General features: G+C 43.7%; 1 non-coding gene across 1 annotated transcript; it reads left to right on the top strand.

Annotated features, from left to right (window-relative positions):
• The first annotated feature begins 17811 nt into the window (after positions 1–17811).
• Positions 17812–17918, top strand: LOC145056173 (small nucleolar RNA R71). Its single transcript, XR_013685705.1, has one exon. It is a non-coding gene; the product is annotated as a small nucleolar RNA R71 (small nucleolar RNA).
• Positions 17919–18205: the final 287 nt, after the last annotated feature.

Raw genomic sequence — 18205 nt, 5'->3', positions numbered from 1 at the left:
CATTGGAGAGCATTTGAGGAGCATCAATATTTGTGGATCTAGAACTTTCATCTCTTTAGCAACCACCAAGAGGTATAAAGTTCTGGAATTGATGAATACTTCATTAGATCTTGCTAGTTCTTGAGTTTTTGTGCCTTTTGGTCCCATAATCTTGGTATATATGAGTTTGGCTTATCTAGACCAAATGAGTTGTCCTTTCATATGTTTTTGAGTGTTTGTGGTCATAAAAATGTGATCTTGGTCCCTTTCTCCCATCCATGCAAGATTTATGAAGCTTGGGTTTTGGGTAAAAGTTAGGGTTTAGATTTTGAGTGCTTCTAGTCATACAAAGTCATAAACTTGGAAACTCTATGATTTGGGAGGTTATTTGGTAGTATATATGAGTTCTGGACATGAGGTCTTAATGAAATAAGCACTTATTGAGGAGAGTGAGAGTTGGTCAAGTACGTAGGGTGTACCCAGTTGTATGCAACATGTACTAGGTGAAGGCCCCATAACCAGGAGATGACTTAACAACCATGCGTAGTGCTTGAGTACAGAGGACGTACTTAGCCTTTGTTGACTCTTTAACTTTTGACTTTAACCTTTGATCATGGATTTAACCATTTTGACTTAAGGGCATTTTGGATAATTTGAATAGTAGTTTGAGATTAGGTTCGTGTTTATTGTATAGGTGATCGGTAGAGACAACATTTGGAGTAGTGATCTATTCAACTATATTTTAGTCTGTGAGGTGAGTTCTCCTCACTGTACTCGTGGGTCGAAGGCACCAATGTCTGCCCACTAGGTTATGTATCATAATTAGGAGGTTGTTATGCTAAAGTGATTTGTAAGATCTGTATGGTTATTTTTTGATGTTATGTGTTTTTATATGTTGCATATGTTGACATAGTGCGGTTGGGTTGAGGAAAAACTGCTATGTACGAAAGCCACCAAAACTGGGAGCAAGCCTGACATAAGTTGTGGTCCGGAAAAGCAAGCTAGACTTATGTTGTGGCCCGGGAGCAATCAGACATGAGATGTAGGCTAGGTGGTCAAACCAGAATCGTGCTGTGAGCTTAGGGGCAATCCAGTCAGATGGTTGTGGACCCAGTTTACATGGTGTTATATTGTTGTGTTGTGGTATTTTGGGGGAACTCTCTAAGCTTTGACTTAGAATTTGATTTTTATGGTTTCAGGTGCTTTAAATGACAGAGGAATGGCAAAGGTTTGATCATGCACATCATCCAGGATTTTATGTGTTTTGATGATTTGGGGATAATCTGATTCATGGAAGTGAGTTTTGAGAACTTGTTTTGTAAAACTTATGGATTTTTGGAATGATTTTAAAAATGAAAATTTTTATTTGATTTTTGGGATGTTACAACACACCTTATATTTCTCATAATTCTTCTATCCCTTTATTCACAATCACGCATTTGTGTTGCTTGATCTTTAGAAAACTATGGCTCCTAAAATGATGAACTGATCAGATGAGGAAGAAGAGAAGATAGCACTAGCATGGGTACCGGTTTAGGAAGACCCAGATAGTCGAATGTCTAGTGATTTTTACGTAAAAGTTGGAAACGTTTTCCATGATTTAATGGTTTGTTGAAGTCGTAATCTTGATGTAACATGTTCGAAGTTTTGCGATATGAGGGTGAAATATTGTGAGTTCGACGGTGTTTATAACTTTGTTATAAACAATGTACACGAAGACGATATCGATCTAGTTGTTGTGGTCATGCATCAATATGAAGACATAAACCACAAACCATTTACACACCTCAGAGCTTGGCTAAAATGTAAGGATTCCCCAAAATGGAATAATTAAAAAAATGGGGTTTAAAAACTAGTTTAAGTTGTTTGTGCTTGCATTGTTATGTTTTTTTTGTTTTTTTTAATTTGATTTTTTTTTAAGTTATGTAATGTTTTTTAGCGAATAAAAAACTAGTTTAAAAATATGATTTTATTGTATTTGCATTTTTACGTAATTTTGAATTAAATTTAATTAAAAAAATGAGATGGAGTTATGTGTTAAGTGGTAGGTATCCCATGGTTAGTTGTGTGTATTGTGGTGATGATGTGACACTCACCACTATACTGGTTAGTGATGAGTATTGTGGATGATCTTAGAATATACGAGTTATTTTGTTTTTTCATTGACCAAATATTATTATTAAGTGTTTATTTTTATTTTTTTGATTTTATACATATAATTTGATACGACCTTTAAAAGTGACAAATTAAATTAGGAGACATAGAAAAAGGTAAACCAATTAAATTCTTAATTTTGTTAATGGGTTCGTCATTAGAGAAGATTTATAATTGGTTTTTCTTATATAAAATTAATTGAAAGTTTTAGGTGAAAAAATAATAGGTTATTGTATAAATTAACCATTATGTTCTTATAATATTAGTAAGTTTTGTTATTTTTTGTGCCCATTAGAACATACTCAATAGAAAAATCTATTCGCTAAACCTTTTTCAATGCCATGTAAGAAAGTAGGTTACGAAAATGAAAAAAAAGTTTGTTTCCAATACAAGAATCAAATGGAGCATTACCCGTAGAATTCAAGATTTTCATTCCTAAGGAGGCAGGGAGGGATTATTAGTAGGTTCTCCTTATTTCTCACTATTTTGATATAGGGTTTTGAGTTTAGTAATATCTTCAATAGGGAATTGTGAATTGGATGTGTTCTGGACATTTGATTAGTTAAATTTAAGAGGAAATGATGCTATAACATGGAAATCATTGAGTTGTCTTCATTTTAATTGGAAAACATGAAGTAATTGCCCAAATAAGTGAGTTGGGGTTTGATTTGAATGCTAACAGATGAATTATAGTTTGATCTTAATTGTGAAAATGAATTTGGGTTAATGGAAGCATAAAATTATGTTTAAATATTTTTTCTATTATTCTTATATGATTTGGAACCTTTAGGAATGGATGAACATGTGTTAAAGTGAATTAGAAACAAGTGTAGAGCTTAAAAGTGAGATTTTCTTTGTAATGTGCGGAACTAAGTACCTAGTCGATTGCTTTCATAGAGAAAATTCACTTGACTAAATTTATTTTATAGAGTGAATCCACTCGATTGAGTAGTTCCTTATTTAATTTTAACGACTTTTATGTAACTTCTACATTTGAGATTTAATTAGGTTTGGTTACTAACAATGGCTTCTTGTCATCTTGTGGGTATAATAAGAGTATTAATGAGTTGAGATAGAGTATCAGAAATTCACTTTATTAATGTATGAATGTATAAAATGACAAATTTATTTGGTGTTAGCAAATATACATTTATCTATTTACATTTGTATTGTAATATATTAGCCTAGCCCATTAGGTATTTAGATTAGCATGTATTCGACACATGGCCTGACTATATATATTGTCAAGTATAATTCATATGTTAACTTATTGAGAAATATTATGATTATCAAGGGCAGTAATATTGTCCATTGAAATATTTTGAAGTTCATTATCTAGTTGAAATATGGTGGTTTCTTTATTCTTGCAAAACAGGGTGTGAAGGTTGAGCCACACTTTTCTTGCAATGGCTTGTGTTAAGGATGTTGAAGTGATTAGAGACTGGGAGATAGACCCAAATAGCCACAACTTGACCATAAAGTCAAGATTTTTCTATTCGGGATCAATTAGCAATTTGTTTAGAGGAACAAAGGAGGTGTCAATGTGATCAAGCACATCAAAGGCGTTACAATGTACTTTAAAGAGGTCACTACAAGGATCGTAGGTCTAGGTAACAAGACCGAGAATGAGAGGGATGTAAGTTTTTATGTTGGTGATTCCATATGTCTTATGTGGGGATGTTGTAGGTGTAGAATTTGTAGGGCTTATCATGATGGTTGCTAGGGTTTAGGTCGTCTGATGGAAGAAGAAGCAGGGAGAAGTGAAGAAAGGAAAGAATCAAGAGATTAGAAAAGGATCGAGAGATTTAGGAGATGGTTGATTGGGGCTATGATACCATGATAATCACAATATTTCCCAATAAGTCGACATATATATTGTACTTGTAACACCAGTTTCCAATAATAGATCAATTGAGGGTTTAGAGGGATCAAATGTAAGGTTTTTAGGAAAAACCTTGTGAAATGACGTGGTGAATGGTGCACCACGACATGGCATGCCAAATGCATAAACACGTATCCGAATGGCCACCAGGACGTGGCAGCACCTGTAGTCCAAGCCCATGATTGTTAGGGTTTTCTTCATATTTAAGCACCTAATGTAACGACCCAATTTTTACGTCCGAAAATTTCATTTTTAAAATATTACTTTAGAAAACATTAATAAATAAAAAACATTGTCTAAATAAAAAGAAACATTGTTTGTTCACACCATAACACATTTCAACCGTGTTCTAAAAAAAAGCCACACCATACATCCCATCAAAATATCAGAGTACAGTCCCAGTAAATCTCATAAATGCGGAAACCGAAGAGTGTGTGTATGACGTGCCGCTACCGCGCCGGCTCCTTCCCCTTCGATGCAGAGGTACCTGAAAACAAAACTGTAAACGTAAGCACAAAGCTTAGTGAGTTCCCCCAACGTACCGCATACCATACGAACACATAACATATATACTGCCAGGCTATTCTGGGGTGCCTGACTACCCGGTACGGCCATTCTGGGGTGCCGACCTACCCGTGTCAAGCCATTCTGGGGTGTTGACCTACCCATACGGCCATTCTGGGGTGCCGTCTTACCCGTGTCAAGCCATTCTGGGGTGCTGACTACCCATCGGTCCTGACAACCGATTCTCGGGGACTATTTCACCCCTACTACTATGATCACATATAACATAACAAGCCAGCATGCAAACGTATCATCACATACTGTCAGACATATCTGGGGTGTCTGACTACCCTTCGGTCCTAACGACCGAACTTTACTACTATCACAGACAACATATCATGCTAGCATATAACATATCAGGTAATAGCAAACTTAGATGATATCACGAAGACAATCATCTACCATACATCTCCTACTGGTGGGTCGGCATTGTGGCCTTAGACCCACCGCTACTGGAAGGTAACTCACCTCAAAGTAGCTGCTGATCTGATCGGAAACTGACTGCCTACTGCTGCCGCTGCTGCTCCGGAAATCCTCCGGCTGCAATTTCCACAATATACCCAATCAAACACTGCTCACTGACCTTTGGGCAAAATGACCATTTTACCCATGACCATGCCCTAAGTCCAAGTCAGAGTCAACTTTCAGTTGACCCGACTCGCCGAGTTGGCTTTCCAACTCGCCGAGTCCCTGCCCAAACGACTGCCCTGAATCCCGATCCTACCCGTCGAGTTAGGCGACGACTCGACGGGTTCACCTTCTTAACCATATTCAAGTCCTTCATCCTACTCGCCGAGTTGTATGAACAACTCGTCGAGTTCATCTTCATCCGATGAACACTTTATGCTAAGACTCGCCGAGTTGTATGAACAACTCGTCGAGTCTGTTCTTGAGCTATGAAGATTGCCTTGGACTCGCCGAGTCAGGGCATTGACTCGCCGAGTCCTAACATGGGTGAGTTCAGCTCCCAACTCACCGAGTCACCCCCTGTGACTCAAGGCTCAACTCGACACATGAAGAAGGGACCAATTCTGTGACTCGCGACCAGACTCGCCGAGTCACCTATGCGACTCGCCGAGTCGTTGCCATGCACTCCTTAAATATACCGATTTGCTCGGTTCCAAACCATGCCATTCATAGATCTGGACTTCTAGGACACGAATCATACGTAAAGTTTCCAACTTTACGTGTGGATATTCACCAACATGGATTATAAGGCTCAAAATGTCTCAAAATGATAGATCTAGGGCTAACAAGCCTTATGGGACCAAAAAGCTAACAGATCTGAGCTCCTGGAGCTCAATCTTACATAGATCCAAAGGCCAAACGCCTTATTACAACATATAATGAACATGCAACTTGGGAAATTGACCAAGAAGGACCCAAATGAAGTTTTAAGCATAGAATCAAGGGGAAAACGGGTTATACCTCAAAGGAAATGTTGAAATGACACAAGGATGGCTGATCTCCTTCTCCTCTTCTTGATCTACTCCTCTTACACTTCAAAACCTTCAAGAATACACCAAGAACACTTCAAACTCTCAAGAAAACAAGGGGAAAACGATGTAGGGGGAGTTCTGGGGTGAATGGGGACGAGTTGGGGCGGAATGAGGGTTTAAATAGGGTGCAAACCCTTGAAACTTAGGGTTTCATCCCGCAGCGGTGACTCGCCGAGTCCAGGATATGGACTCGTCGAGTCGCCTACTTAAAACGCGTCCTGAGTCCCGTCCCTACTCGGCGAGTCGGACCCTATGACTCGCCAAGTCTAAGGCTAAATTAGGGCAATGCTCAAATAAAATTCACATACCGGAAACCAGGTGCTACAAATCTCCCCCACTTATTTTAGACTTCGTCCTCGAAGTCTGCTGCCTGATCCTGAAACAGCTCGGGGTAGTGCTCCATCATCTCGTCTACCGGCTCCCAAGTCCACTCTGAACCCTTGCGGTGCTGCCATTGCACCTTCACTAGCTCCACCCTTTTGTTCCTTAAATCCTTCGACTTCCGGTCGAGGATTGCGACTGGGCGCTCGATGTAGTTCAGGCTGTCATCAACCTGAATATCCTCCAAAGGTACTACTGCAGAATCGTCCACTAGGCACTTCCGCAACTGCGAAACATGGAAAGTGCTGTGGATCTGGCTAAGCTCGGCTGGCAGATCCAGCCTATATGCTACCTTGCCCACCCGGGCTAAGACCCTGAACGGTCCGATGAATCGCGGGCCCAACTTGCCCCGCTTCCTGAATCGGATGACGCCTTTCCACGGCGACACCTTCAGGAGGACCATATCCCCGACCTGGAACTCTAAATCGGATCGACGCTTGTCGGCATAACTTTTCTGTCGACTCTGAGCAGTCTGAAGCCTGCTCCGGACCTGCTGTATCCTCTCAGTCGTCTTGAGCACCACTTCGGTGCTTCCTATAACTCTCTGGCCAACCTCTCCCCAGCATATCGGGGTCCTACATCTCCGTCCGTACAACATCTCGAAGGGAGGGCGGTCGATACTTGCGTGATAGCTGTTGTTGTAGGAGAACTCAGCCAAAGGAAGATAGGTATCCCAGCTACCACCGAAATCCAGAACACACGCCCGCAACATGTCCTCCAAAGTCTGGATGGTCCGCTCACTCTGTCCATCTGTCTGCGGGTGAAAGGCGGTGCTGAAATGCAGACGAGTGCCCAACTCGTCATGGAATCTCTTCCAAAACCTGGAAGTAAAACGCACATCCCTATCCGAGATCACCGATACCGGCACCCCATGTCGTGCCACAATCTCCCTGATATAGATGTCGGCCAATTTCTCGGCCGATATGCTTTCCGGAATCGGAATGAAGTGAGCACTCTTGGTCAATCTATCCACGATGACCCAAATCGAATCCACTCCACGTGCGGTCCTGGGAAGCTTTGTGATAAAATCCATCGTGATATCTTCCCACTTCCACAGTGGAATGTCCAACGGCTGCATCTTGCCATGCGGCCTCTGATGTTCGGCCTTGACCTTCCTGCAGGTCAAGCACCGCTCGACGTACCATGCCACATCCCGCTTCATGCAGGGCCACCAATAGTCTAGACGAAGATCCCTATACATCTTCGTCGCCCCGGGATGAATGGAGAATCGGGACTTGTGCGCCTCCTCCATCAAAATCTGGCGCACGCCCCCGTGATACGGCACCCACACCCTACGGTGTAGTGTCAATAACCCTCGGCTATCATAATCGAAGGAGGAAACCTGACCTACTACGCGCTCGCTCTTCCGATGCTCCTCCTTGATAGCCTCCTGTTGAGCTTCTCGAATCTGCTCCAACAGGGGAGTCACCACAGTCATCCTCAAACAGGCGTCCCTGATCGGCGCCGTCTTGCGGCTAAGCGCATCGGCCACCACATTGGCCTTTCCCGGGTGGTAAAGGATCTCGCAATCATAATCCTTCACCACATCCAACCACCGACGCTGCCTCATGTTCAGATTCGGCTGGTCCATGAGGTACCTCAAGCTCTTGTGGTCCGTGTAGATGGTACACCGAACCCCATAGAGGTAATGTCGCCAAATCTTGAGGGCAAATACCACCGCCCCCAACTCCAAATCGTGCGTCGGGTAGTTCGCCTCGTGAGGCTTGAGCTGCCTCGAAGCGTAAGCAATGACATGCCCCCTTTGCATCAACACCGCGCCCAACCCAGAAATGGACGCATCGCAATAAACCACGAAATCCTCTACGCCCTCTGGCAGGGCTAAGATCGGCGCCTCACACAATCTCTGTCTCAGCGTCTCAAATGCAGCCTGCTGCTCGGGTCCCCACCGAAAGACCACGGCTTTCTTCGTCAGCCGCGTCAGGGGCACGGCTATCTTGGAGAAATCCTGGATAAATCTCCGATAGTAGCCTGCCAATCCTAGGAAGCTCCGAATCTCAGATGGGGACTTCGGAACCTCCCATCTCATCACGGCCTCGACCTTGGCCGGATCGACCAGAATCCCGTTCTGGTTGACGAGGTGCCCCAGAAATTGCACCTCGCGCAACCAAAACTCACACTTGGAGAACTTGGCATACAAGCTCTCCCTCCTTAGGGTCTCTAACACCTCTCTCAAATGCTCCTCATGATCCTCCCGGGTCTTGGAATAAACCAAGATATCATCGATAAAGACTATCACAGACCGATCCAGCATCGGTCTGCATACACGGTTCATGAGGTCCATGAACGCGGCAGGAGCATTGGTGAGCCCAAACGGCATCACCACAAACTCGTAATGGCCATAGCGCGTCCGAAACGCGGTCTTCTGCATATCCTCCTCCCTGACCCTCATCTGATGATAACCCGAACGCAAATCAATCTTGGAAAACCAAGATGCGCCCTGAAGCTGGTCAAAGAGGTCATCAATCCTCGGAAGCGGGTAACGGTTCTTCACCGTTACCTTGTTCAGCTCCCGATAATCTATACACATCCGATGCGACCCATCCTTCTTCTTCACAAACAGAATCGGGGCTCCCCAGGGCGAACTGCTCGGCCGAATAAATCCCTTGTCCAGCAGCTCCTGCAGCTGCGTAGACAACTCCTGCATCTCGGGAGGAGCCAACCGATACGGTGCTTTGGCTATCGGAGCCGCACCGGGAACGAGGTCAATCCTGAACTCCACCTGTCGCTCCGGAGGTATCCCAGGTAGTTCCTCCGGAAAAACATCAGCAAAATCTCGAACCACCGGGACCTCGCTCACGGTCGCCTTACCCGCCTCCCGGGTGTCCATCACGTATGCGACATAACCCGCGCATCCCTGCTGAAGGTAGCGCCTAGCCCTCGCTGCTGAACATACAGTGGGTCCACACTGCGGCCGCTCTCCATGAATCACCAACTCTCCCCCACTTGGGGTCTTGACTCGCACTAGCTGCTGCGCGCAATCTATCACTGCCCCATTAGGGCTCAACCAATCCATACCAATAATCACCTTGTTCCCACGCAATGGAATGGGAACCAAGTCTACCAGGTAACACTCCTCAAACAGTCGCAGGACACAATCTCGAAACACCCTCGATGCTCGCACCGATCGATCATCGGCAATCTCTACCTCTAACGGGCAATCTAACTCGCCTGAAGTCTCATGAAATCTCTTGCTAAGAGCAAGAGAAACGAACGATCGGGATGCACCCGAGTCGAACAATACCTGAACCGGGATGCCGTTCACGTGGAACGATCCTAATACATATGCATACACACAGAGCACATATCAATATCATAACAATGAAAAATAAAAGATAGAAGGAAGAAATCATACCCGTCACCACATCGGACGCGGCGCGTGCCTCCTCGGCAGTCAACTGAAATGCCCGACTCCTCACCACTGGAGCCTCTGCCTTGCCCTGACGGCCATCCGTGATCCGCAGGGTCGCTGGAGCTGGCGCCTTCACTGGCGCTGAAGCTGTCAACATGGGGCAATTGGCCTTCTTGTGGCCCCTCTGGTTGCAGTGGAAACACAGCAACTCCGATGTCTGAATAACGGTCGCAGGAGCAGTGCAATCCCTGCTGATATGCCCAAACTTGCCGCACTTGTAGCAGCCTGACGATCCCATCCTGCACGCCCCCTCGTGCGGCCTGCCGCACCTCCTGCAGCGGATCGGTCCCGACTGGCCTTTCGGCCTCCCATCTGATCCCTTGGGCTTCTTCCCCGAAGCCCCTGATGCCTGACCATCCTCAAGTTTCCGTTTCCGGAGGTGCTCTAAATCTATCTCTCTCTCCCTAGCCCTGGCAATCATGGAGTCCAGGGTAGGGCAAGCCGAAAAGCTAACATGCTCCCGAATGTCAGCTCGTAGCATATCGTGGTAACGAGTCCTCCTCATATCCTCGTCACCTGCATACTGGGGCACCAATAAAGCCCTCTCCCGAAACTTGGCGGTGATCTCCGCCACGGTCTCTGTCGTCTGCCTCATGTCTAAGAACTCCCTGGCCAGCTGCTGAAGCTCGACCGCTGGCGCAAACTCTGCCCTGAACCTAGTCACAAAGTCCGACCAGGTCATTGCCTCGACAGCCGAGGCTCCCATCGAGTCACCCACTGACTCCCACCAATCTCGGGCCCGGTCCCGTAAACACCCTGCTGCGTACCTCACCTTCGACCCCTCGGGGCAGAAGCTGATCAACTGGGCGGACTCGATATCCGCAATCCACCGCCTGGCGACAATGGGGTCCTTCACCCCATGGAAATCCGGCGCACCACTGCTCCTGAAGTCCTTGAAGGACAGTGTGCGAGATCCTGACTGGCTAGAGGCCAAGTCGCTCCTGAATGCCCGTAGGCGATCCTCCATCATCTCCACGATCCCTTCCTTGATCGACCCAAAGATGATGGGGGTCGACTCAAGGATGCCCCTAGTGATCTCCGACGTGATGAACTCACGTAGCCTCTCCTCAATCGGCTCGGTGCCAGATCCCGAACCTGACCCCTCTCCTGACCCGCCATCTGTCGGTCTCGATCGAAGTACCACCATTCTGCAAAACATCAATGATAATCATTAGTGGTACTGCTACTTTCTGAGGGATCTCAACTACTTACAGGTTCCTTGGTCTCGTCTTGGCCTTCCTCGGCTCGGGTACGGATCCTCTGCTTTCAGTAGTACGGGCCCATACTACCTTCCACATCTATCCGTACCTTCTCCGAGGAATTCCTCGACTCCACCAACTCCCCTCTACTACTGCTACTCTCCGATATTCTTACCCTAGGCTTGCCCTAGGGAGAACTCAAGTTCAACACAACTGGTCCTCAGCTGCTGTAGGTCTCCTCATAATGCCAGTTAGCCACCACCTAAACACCATCACATGTAATGAGGATTAGATAATCCTTCAAGTGAAAGATCCGTCCCTACAACGGTTGGACTCAAACAAGAGCTGCGCAATAGGGCCAGTTCCAACACTTTAGGATTATTCAACCCTGATTACATGTGGTGTGACGTGTTCACCTAGTGGCTCACTCCCATTACTCAGAATCCCACCAAGCACGAAGCAAGCAGCATTCGGATAAGGAAAAACAGACTCAAGCCAAAACTGTTCTTAGAACAAGAAACGACACTTAACATAGGATGCTAAGCTCATACTATCAGGCATAACCTAAACAGGCTACCCTACTGCTGTCTACTCAATTCTAGCATGCAATATTCAATAAGCGGGAACAATTAAACAGGCACATAAGGCATCACTCCTAGATCCTTAGCCTACTCTAGCATGCAATATTCATAAAGCTGATAAACATAACATAAACTTGTATGGGTACTATGGGGAATACTTACTTGAGCTCGGCCGGTCGCGCACGTCACACACTTTACTCTTTCTCGTGACTCTTTTCCGGGTTTTAAAGAATAATTTCTTTTGGAAAAATCTTTCAGTCCCTCGGTTTGAGTCCAAACACTCCCGAAGGCGTGTCCGAATCCCTCAAACCTGGGCTCTGATACCAACTTGTAACGACCCAATTTTTACGTCCGAAAATTTCATTTTTAAAATATTACTTTAGAAAACATTAATAAATAAAAAACATTGTCTATATAAAAAGAAACATTGTTTGTTCACACCATAACACATTGCAACCGTGTTCTAAAAAAAGCCACACCATACATCCCATCAAAATATCAGAGTACAGTCCCAGTAAATCTCATAAATGCGGAAACCGAAGAGTGTGTGTATGACGTGCCGCTACCGCGCCGGCTCCTTCCCCTTCGATGCAGAGGTACCTGAAAACAAAACTGTAAACGTAAGCACAAAGCTTAGTGAGTTCCCCCAACGTACCGCATACCATACGAACACATAACATATATACTGCCAGGCTATTCTGGGGTGCCTGACTACCCGGTACGGCCATTCTGGGGTGCCGACCTACCCGTGTCAAGCCATTCTGGGGTGCTGACCTACCCATACGGCCATTCTGGGGTGCCGTCTTACCCGTGTCAAGCCATTCTGGGGTGCTGACTACCCATCGGTCCTGACAACCGATTCTCGGGGACTATTTCACCCCTACTACTATGATCACATATAACATAACAAGCCAGCATGCAAACGTATCATCACATACTGTCAGACATATCTGGGGTGTCTGACTACCCTTCGGTCCTAACGACCGAACTTTACTACTATCACAGACAACATATCATGCTAGCATATAACATATCAGGTAATAGCAAACTTAGATGATATCACGAAGACAATCATCTACCATACATCTCCTACTGGTGGGTCGGCATTGTGGCCTTAGACCCACCGCTACTGGAAGGTAACTCACCTCAAAGTAGCTGCTGATCTGATCGGAAACTGACTGCCTACTGCTGCCGCTGCTGCTCCGGAAATCCTCCGGCTGCAATTTCCACAATATACCCAATCAAACACTGCTCACTGACCTTTGGGCAAAATGACCATTTTACCCATGACCATGCCCTAAGTCCAAGTCAGAGTCAACTTTCAGTTGACCCGACTCGCCGAGTTGGCTTTCCAACTCGCCGAGTCCCTGCCCAAACGACTGCCCTGAATCCCGATCCTACCCGTCGAGTTAGGCGACGACTCGACGGGTTCACCTTCTTAACCATATTCAAGTCCTTCATCCTACTCGCTGAGTTGTATGAACAACTCGTCGAGTTCATCTTCATCCGATGAACACTTTATGCTAAGACTCGCCGAGTTGTATGAACAACTCGTCGAGTCTGTTCTTGAGCTATGAAGATTGCCTTGGACTCGCCGAGTCAGGGCATTGACTCGCCGAGTCCTAACATGGGTGAGTTCAGCTCCCAACTCACCGAGTCACCCCCTGTGACTCAAGGCTCAACTCGACACATGAAGAAGGGACCAATTCTGTGACTCGCGACCAGACTCACCGAGTCACCTATGCGACTCGCCGAGTCGTTGCCATGCACTCCTTAAATATACCGATTTGCTCGGTTCCAAACCATGCCATTCATAGATCTGGACTTCTAGGACACGAATCATACGTAAAGTTTCCAACTTTACGTGTGGATATTCACCAACATGGATTATAAGGCTCAAAATGTCTCAAAATGATAGATCTAGGGCTAACAAGCCTTATGGGACCAAAAAGCTAACAGATCTGAGCTCCTGGAGCTCAATCTTACATAGATCCAAAGGCCAAACGCCTTATTACAACATATAATGAACATGCAACTTGGGAAATTGACCAAGAAGGACCCAAATGAAGTTTTAAGCATAGAATCAATGGGAAAACGGGTTATACCTCAAAGGAAATGTTGAAATGACACAAGGATGGCTGATCTCCTTCTCCTCTTCTTGATCTACTCCTCTTACACTTCAAAACCTTCAAGAATACACCAAGAACACTTCAAACTCTCAAGAAAACAAGGGGAAAACGATGTAGGGGGAGTTCTGGGGTGAATGGGGACGAGTTGGGGCGGAATGAGGGTTTAAATAGGGTGCAAACCCTTGAAACTTAGGGTTTCATCCCGCAGCGGTGACTCGCCAAGTCCAGGATATGGACTCGTCGAGTCGCCTACTTAAAACGCGTCCTGAGTCCCGTCCCTACTCGGCGAGTCGGACCCTATGACTCGCCGAGTCTAAGGCTAAATTAGGGCAATGCTCAAATAAAATTCACATACCGGAAACCAGGTGCTACACCTAATCTCAAGGATTATGGCATCCTCTTTAGCCTCCAACCCTTCCAAACGAAAGCCTATCCTCCATGAAGTTTTGAGAGCTTGTTCCTTTGATTTGAAGTTTATTTCTTGGATTTTGGTGGAACTTGAAGAAAAAGGAAGCCACAAGGAAGAAATGGAACAAAGAGCAAGCTTGGATCCAACTTCCTCTTCATAAATATGAGTTGTTGGAGGTCTAAATTCATACCCTGGCCATTATTCTTTTTGTTTCAAGTACGAGCTCATTTTAGAGGATTTTGGTCCCTTTATTAGATGCTTTGGGAGTTGGAGAACTCCATAGCTTGTATATGGCATCTTATGGTCATTATGTTTTGAAAGGTGAGAAAAAGGAGCCATATTGGAGTCCCTTGTGTTCATAGTGAAATTTTGGCCCCATTAAGGACCTAATGGACTTAGGGTTGTAGATCTAGCCTCAGAATAGAGTCCTAATGGATAAATTTGGAAACTTTATCCATTAAGTCGTTGAAAAGAAGTGGATCTAAAGTTTTGGGCTTAGATTTGTAAGGAATAAGCACTTAATGAAGAATATGGCAATCTTCCAGTTCCTGCGACATGGCAATGGGCTTACCACAACGTGGTGGTTTTCAGTTTCATGATTATTTTGTCCTAATGTTCCCACAACGTGTCCAAGATGCCTCCACATCGTGGTAAGGGTTGATTGGGTTGACCATTGACTTTTGTTAACCGTTGACTTTTTGACCAGTTTGACTTTGGGTCAAAATTGTAGGAATTGGTTTATTGATTAAGGTTCTACCTTTTCTTAGTGCTAGTCGGTTCGCGGGAGCAATCAGTACATATCCTTGTATGTCAACATACAGGAGTAGAGGTATGTTGGTTTGAGTTTCCTCATTATATTATTTGTTATAGTATATATCCTCGTAATATCTAGAAAGGAATATTACAATTTTGATACCACAATGGAGCTCTTCAAATTCATCTCTTCTTTGATATTTGCTATTCGATTTTCTTTGAATTCAACACCTTTTTGTTCGATTTTTGGTATCTTCAATTTTTTGATTCTTCAGAATTTTTGATCTTTTGATCTTCATACTTTGATATCTCCAAAATTCTTACATTTTTTTTCAAATTTCTCTCTTTTTTTATATAACTCACTTTTTTCACTAAAATCCTACATGCTTAAGAAAGGGAGCTTAACTTCAACCTTTATTGGTTAGAGGTATTAGTCTAAGTGCAATGACTATATAAGCTCTCCTGATAAATTCCAGGTACACGCTGCAAAACTTATTATGCCATATAAACTACCAGATTATCTTTCATATCTCATGGCTTTTCACTAAAACTTGGGAAGCCATTAATACACTATAGCATATATTAACTCAAGTAAACATTTGGGCTCTCATCAGATCATCCCATACAATACTAGCATTTAATTTTTTAATTATCACTAGATTTAATTTTACATTATTATTTCAAATCTTTCTAATAACTTTTTAAATCCTAGTCATTTTTTTAATTGTTTTTGATCAAAATGCTTGTTTACCTGAATTCAACCTCCTACCCCACACTTAAATGATGCAATGTCCCCATTGCATACTAAAACAATTAAAGAACATAAAAATTAAAAACGAAGAATTGGAACAGACTCCCATTGGGTAGTAGTGGCGAGATCGAACTCTGACACTTGTGTGGAAAGTTTACACTTCTCGTATAATTGCTGGAAACAGTACTTCTGGACCTTCTTCTTGTGAATACAAATGTGTCGGATCGAATGAAATCAAAGAACCATTCTTGAAAAATGTGTTGAACCGTTACTACGACGTGGGAAAGCAACGCCATGTCATGGTATCGAGCAAATGGTCATCAAGTTTGAGAAAAATAATGTCGCCTCGACTTGCTTTAAGGATGCCACGTCGTGGTGTAGTTAGATTCAGCCACGATTAAAATTTCTTCCACAACGTGTTGATGATGTCCACATCGTGGTGTCTTCTCATAGAATCTTCTAAGATTGAAACATGTGGGCATCGACTCTTTGTAATGTGTAAGACCATTCCCACTCTTCTTTTCAGTAAACATGCTTCAAAATGCTTTTCTCTTCATTATATGGGATCCCCACACTTACTCAAAAACTTGTTCTTCAATTATGATCTTCAAAAATCGCACGACTTCTTCAAATTAAGCTCCTCCACTGCTTCATTTTCACTCAACACTACAAAATAAGATCAAGAACTAGAGAAACACGTCATCCTTCGGTTGAGGTGAAATAAAACTAAAACGAAAAAACAAAACTAAAACCAAATAAAAAAGAAACGAAAATGCAAACTCTAAAAACATCAGGTTGCCTTCCAAGAAGCGCTTCTTTTTGAAGAGTCGTGAGCCAAACTCCTTCCCACTCTACGTTGCATCAGGTGGAAGTGTAACCTCCCTATTCTCCATCATCTTGAGCCTTGTTCGTTTGTAGGCAACCCGTCTATTGAATGCCTTTCTTGAGCTTTTTTTGCATTGTTAGGTGGCCATCTTCTTTGTGTTTTCGCTTGGGTTCTTTCCTCATTCCTGTGTCTTTAGCTTTTGTCTTGTCTCTTTCTGGGGTTTTCTTGTCAAAATGAGGCTCATCATATTCTTCTTCTTTTTCTTCAACTGTCTTTGTGACTTGATCTGGTGGTCTTGTAAAAGCAAACACCTCAATAATCATAGGCGTTGAAACTGGAGGTTTTGAATAATTCGCTTCTTTGTCCAGTTGCTCTTCAAGTTCTTTATGCTCCATGAATATTGTGTTTCCTTGCTTCACCATATTTTCCTTGGCACGAAATACGAAAAGAAGAGGTGGTCGATAAGGCTCAACAACAGAACAATCATAATCTTCTTTTATTGCCCACGACGTGGCACTATTGCCTCCACTTCGTGGCGACTGGGCAGCTTCACGATACTTTCTTATTCTTTCTTTTTTTACTTTGAGTGACTAATTAGATTCCTTTTCAAGGTCCTTCATATGCACCAATTCATCTACTTCTTCTTCTGTATCAACAACCATGACTTGAGCCATAGAGATTGACTCGACTTTTCTTGAAGGTAGATATGATAGCTTTTCTTGTACAAGTTTTTTAACTGCCCAAATTTTGTGTGGATGCTCAAAATAGATGCTTGTTGATCTCTAAGTGTTACATCAGTTGCATAACGTCTTTTTTCGCTAGCTTACATGAATATGAATAGCATCGAATCAAGAGCATCTATCTTCTCGGATTGGACTCGCTCAATTTGGTAGAGATCATGCTTAAGTTCTTGAATTTCTTTCACATCTCGTTCTCTCTTTTACCCCTCCTCACAATCCTTAGTAGAATGGAGTCCCCCACAAGCTTCGCATCTATCATGAATTGATCCATCCATTTTTTTGATCTTCTCTTCCACTGCGTCGAGCTTTGCAATTATTGCACTAATAGTAACTTGACCTCCATCTTTACTTGACTTTCCTCTAGTGAAATCCCCATTTGAGTTATGACATTCTCTTGAATGCTTAGCGAATTCTTCAATCAAAATTTTATTTGTTTTTGGATTCTTCTTTGTCACGGGCCCTTACGAGTCTAGAAGTTCACGAGTGCAAACATTGACTCCATCATAAAATATCAAGATTTCTTGTTGCACATTGAAATCATGTTGAGGGAAATGTCGTAACAATCTCTTGTAACGTTACCAAGCATCGTATAATGACTCCCCCTCTAATTGTTGAAAATTTTGGATGTTTCTTTTAAGCTTTGCCACTTTCAAAGGAGGAGTAAACTGGTTGATGAACTCAGTCTTAAAATCAGCCCATGTCGTGATTGCTCCAAAGGGAAGTGATTTTAACCATTCTTTTGCTTCGCCCTTCAATGTGACCGGTAAAAGTCGAAGCATCACTGCATCTATACTCACGTTTGGAGTGTTGAAATAATTTGAAATCTCCACCACATCCTCTATGTGCTCGTAGGCGTCCTCGTGCTCCATCACATAAAAAAGGTAGTTCCTTTAGCATGCTAAGAATGCGCCTCGGAAGTTCAAACTTT

Source organism: Lactuca serriola, chromosome 5, assembly GCF_051521515.1.
Source record: "Lactuca serriola cultivar US96UC23 chromosome 5, Lser_US96UC23_V15, whole genome shotgun sequence".
Lineage (NCBI taxonomy): Eukaryota > Viridiplantae > Streptophyta > Magnoliopsida > Asterales > Asteraceae > Lactuca > Lactuca serriola.
This window is presented reverse-complemented; position numbering and strand designations above follow the sequence as displayed.